The sequence below is a fragment of the Trichechus manatus genome, unplaced genomic scaffold, assembly GCF_000243295.1.
Source record: "Trichechus manatus latirostris isolate Lorelei unplaced genomic scaffold, TriManLat1.0 scaffold00226, whole genome shotgun sequence".
Classification (NCBI taxonomy): Eukaryota; Metazoa; Chordata; class Mammalia; order Sirenia; family Trichechidae; genus Trichechus; species Trichechus manatus.
In genome coordinates, this window is record NW_004444162.1 from 1663015 (window position 1) to 1668255 (window position 5241).

Genomic DNA, 5241 nt, shown 5'->3' on the forward strand with positions numbered 1-5241 from the left:
TGTCATGGGGTTGTTAACCAATGTCATAAAACAATATGTGTACTGACTGTTTAATGAGAAACTATTTGTTCTGTAAACCTTCACCTAAAGTACAATTTTAAAAAATGTCTGTCTTGAGTATTATGCTCTTTTAAGAACTATTTATATGGGAGAGCAACTCGAAAGATTGAGGGCATTGAGTTTATGTAAATAAGGGAAGAACAACTCAGAAAAGGAGAGTGAGAATGGTTTCACAACTCAAAGAATATAATTAATGTCACTAAATTGTACATGTAGAAATGATTGAATTGGTATATGTTTTGCTGTTTATATTCTCAACAACAAAATAAATTAAATTTAGGAGAAAAAACTGCCCACCCAAACCCTTCTTGAAGTATTTATCCACAAAATTGTGTGCAAATGAAATGGTTTTTTAAGCCATTACACTTTGAGGTAATTTCTTATGCAGCAATAGTAACCAGAACATTGCTCAACCAAATTTTAATTTCTCTTGTTACTACAAGCTCTTGACCTTTTCCTAGTCTCCTACACACTGGAAAGCTTTAACAATCACATCCAGCTTTGGTTTAGGTGTTTGTTAGACAAGCTTTCAACAAAAGCACATAGAAAATAAGAAACTCATAAAACTGACAGATAAGTACATAGATAAACTTCCTAAAATTTTGGCTGACTGGTTTTTACTTGTTAAAGAAATAAATATTGCTGTTTGAAATTAATATGCAGTGAAGCATAAATGAACTCAGACCTCATACACTCCAGAAAAAATGACAGAAATCCCTTGTTCGCAGATCATTCTCCTTTCCCAGACTTCATGGACTACTTGAAGGTATTTTACTCCACTGTCACTACATTTCCCTGGTGCCGGGCTCTTCCGTGGGGACTTCTCCAGAGATACCGAAGGCCCCACACAGGTCCCCCATCCAAGGTCCTGTCAACTCTTAGGTGCTACACACAAGTAGGACACAGGACTCTAACATTCGTGGAAACAACCACCCCTAAACCCTCCCAGTCTCAGGAAATTCAACCCTTGAAGATTGGACCACATCCCATTTTTCTGCAAAGCAAAAGTATTCACCCTCAATCCAGAAAATCTATCCTGATTGCCTTGAAGTTCATAAACCTTTAAAACTTAAAACCTCTATTAGCACGTGGTTTACAGGTACTAGTGTTGCTGAAATTGCTTCATTGATCTCTGACCCACACAGACAGACCTGCAGACACAACTCTTAGAACTGTTTACTATTTTTCTGATGGCAAGGAAAACCCAAAGTTTAAAAATACAACTACTCCCCAGTACCTATGAGGCCCACTCAGAGCCCAGAGCTTGGTTTCTAATACCATTCTCCAATAAAACGGACCAGAGTTACATATTTAGAGAAATAGCTGATTCCAGGGTTGGGGTAGAAATATACAAGATGAGCCTGGAGCATCTTTAATGCCAGAAAGCAAGGAAATGCTCAAAAATTACAATGATGGTATTATGTCAAAAGGACTTAGGAACTAATTGACAGAGTTCCCAAGGCCATAAGCTGAAACAATTGGCGCAACAAAATAATGTAGTTTGGGATTATAACCTGAAATATAAAGTGAATATCCTTAAGTCCATACTGATATACATAAATTATTGAATAAATAAAGAAATGGAGGAAAAGAGACATCTCTCCCATACAGAAGTCCCAAATAATTTATGTAGATGTGCTCCCTCAAGGAGGTGGAGCATAACTCCTCACCTCCTAAGTGTGGGCTGCACTTAGTGACTTCCCTCCAAAGAGCACAGTGTGAAAAGTGGGGAAAAGAGTAACTTTACAGTGGAGAAACCTGACAAACACTACCTCAGTCAAGTGTTCAAGGTTAACATCAACAGTGATAAGTCCTGTTGATAGTATGCATCCTTGATAGGATGTTATGAGAGTGGCACTTCACCTCTGTGGTCTTCCTCCCCCAAAAAAACCATATTCCCAGTCTAATCATGAGAAAAATATCAGAGACACCCAAATTCAGGAGCATTCTATCAGTACTCCTCAAAACTGGTAAGGTCATCATAAACAAAATCTGAGAAACTGTCACAGTCCAGAGGAGCCTAAGAAGACATGAAAACTGAATGTAATGTGGTGTCCTAGATGGGATCCTGATACAGAAAAAGGACATTAGGTAAAAACTAAGGAAATCTGAATAAAGTATTGACTTTAGTTCAGAATCATGTATCAAATTCCTCAACATAATAAAGGGCATCTATACAAAACCAACAGCCAACATCATTCTCAATGGAGAGAGGCTGAAAACATTTCCCCTGAGAAGAGGAACAAGACAAGGATACCCTTTATCACAACTCCTATTTAGCTTTGTGCTGGAAGCCCTAGCTAGAGCAATAAGGCAAGAAAAATAAATAAAGGGCAACCAAAATGGTAAGGAAGAAGTAAAATTATCCCTATTAATAGATGATAGCATACTATACATAGAGAACCCAAAACACCCCACAAGAAAACTACTGGAGCTAGTAGAAACACCTAGCAGAATAACAGGATACAAGATGAGCATACAAAAATCAGTTGGATTCCCATACAGCAGTAAAGAGAATTACAAAAAGGAAATTAGGAAAGCAGTACCATTTACAATAGCCCTTAAAAAAAATAAAATACTTAGGAATATATCTAATCAGGGAATTAAAAGACCTATACAAAGAAAACCACAAAACACTACTTCAAGAAACAAAAAAAGACTACAGAAATAGTAGAACATACTATGCTCATGGATAGGTAGACTCAAAATTGTGACAATATCAATTCTACCCAAAGCCAACTACAAATACAATGCAATCCTGATCCATATGCAAACAAACAGTGTTCTTTAACGAGATGGAAAACCACTCATTAATTATATATGGAAAGGAAAGAGGCCCCAGATAAGTAAAGCATTATTGCAGAAGAAGAATAAAGTAGGAGGCCTTGCATTACCTGACCTCAGAACCTACTATACAGCTATGATAATCAAAACAGCTGGCACTGGTACAACGACAGACACATTGCCTAATGGAACAGAATTGAGAACCTAGATGTAAATCCATCTACCGACAGTCACCTGATCTTTGACAAAGGCCCAAGGTCCATTAAATGGGGAAAAGACAGTCTTTTTAACAAATGGTGCTGGCAAAACTGAATGTCCATCTACAAAAAAATGAAACAGGACCCATACCTCACACCATACAGAAAAACTAATTCAAAATGGATCAAAGACCTAAATATAAAACCAAAAACTATAAAGATCATGGAAGGAAAAATAGGGTGAACACTATCTGTTACTGTCGAGTCAATTCTGACTCACAGCAACCCTATAGGACAGAGTAGAACTGGCCCATAGGCTTTCCAAGGAGCACCTAGTGGATTCGAACTGCCGACCTTTTGGTTAGCAGTCGTAGCTCTTAACCACTATGCCACTAGGTTTTCCAAGAAGGAGCCCTAATATACAGCATAAATAGAAAACAAACTATAACTACCAATAACAAACACCAGGAGAGAAACTAGATAACTGGATCTTATAAAAATTAAACACTTATGCTCATCAAAACACTGCACCAAAAGAGTAAAAAGAGAACCTACGGATTGGGAAAAAATGTTTGGCTACGACATGACAAAGGTCTAATCTCTCAGATCTGTAGGAAAGTTCAACAACTCCACAACAAAAAGACAAATAATCCAATTAAAAAATGGGCAAAGGATATGAATAGACACTTCATCAAAAAAGACATTCAGACGGCTAACAGATACATGAGAAAAAGCTCTCGATCACCAGCCATTAGAGAAATGCAAATCAAAACTACCATGAGATACCATCTTACCCCAACATTATTGGCACTAATCAAAAACACAGAAAATAATAAATGTTGGAGAAGCTGCGGGGAGATTGGAACCCTTATGCACTGCTGGTGGGAATGCAAAACGGTACAAACATTTTGGAAAATGATATGGTGCTTCCTTAAAAAGCTAGAAATAGAAATACCATACAATAGAGCAATCCCACTCCTAGGAATATATCCTAGAGAAATAAGAGCCATCACACAAATAGACATGTGCACACTCATATTCATTGCAGCATTATTCACTATAGCAAAAAGATGGAAACAACCTAAGTGCCCATCAACAAATGAATGGATGAACAAACTATACACACAATGGAATACTAAGCAGCGATAAAGAACAATGATGAATCTGCAAAACATCTTACAACATGAGTGAATTGGGCGGGCATTATGCTGAGTGAAATAAGTCAATCGCAAAAGGACAAATACCGTATGAAACCACTATTATAAAAACTCAAGAAAAGATTTACACACAGAAGGAAACAATCTTTGACAGTTACTAGGGAAGTGAGGGGTGGCGAGGTAAAAACGCTAACTAGTCAATAAATAAGTAATAACTATGGTGAAAGGTAAGACAGTACACAATACTGGGGAAGTCAGCACAACTTGACCAAGGCAAAGTCATAGAAGCTTCCTGGACACATCCAAACTCCCTGAGGGACTGAGTTACTGGGCTGAGGGCTGGGGACCATGGTCTTAGTGGGGACATCTAGCTCAACCGGCATAACATAGTTTATAAAGAAAATGTTCTACGTCCTACTTCAGTGAGTAGCGTCTGGGGTCTTAAAAGCTTGTGAGCGACCATCTGAGATACATGTACTGGTCCCACCCCATCTGGAGCAGAGGAGAATGAAGAAAAGCAAAGACATAAGGGAAAGATTAGTCCAAAGGACTAATGAAACACAACTACCACAGCATCCACCAGACTGAGTCCAGACGAACTAGATGGTGTCCAGCTACCACCACTGACTGTTCTGACAGGGATCACAATAAAGGGTCCAGGATAGGGCTGAAGAAAAACAAAGAACAAAATTTAAACTCACAAAAAAAGACCAGACTCACTGGTCTGACAGAGACTGGAGAAACCCCAAGAGTAAGGCCTCCAGACACCCTTATAACTCACTACTGAGGTCACTACTGAGGTCACTACTGAGGTCACTACTGAGGTTCACCCTTCAGCCAAAGATTAGACAGGCCTATAAAACAAACAAGAACACAAGTAGTTCAACCAAGTATGAGATTAAATGGGCACACCAGTCCAAGGGCAAGGGGCAAGGACAAGAAGGGAGGTGGGGACAGGAAAACTGGAGGAATGCAAATGGAGAACCCAAGGTTGAGAAAGGGAGAGTGTTGACACATCACAGGGGTTGGCAACCAATGTCCCA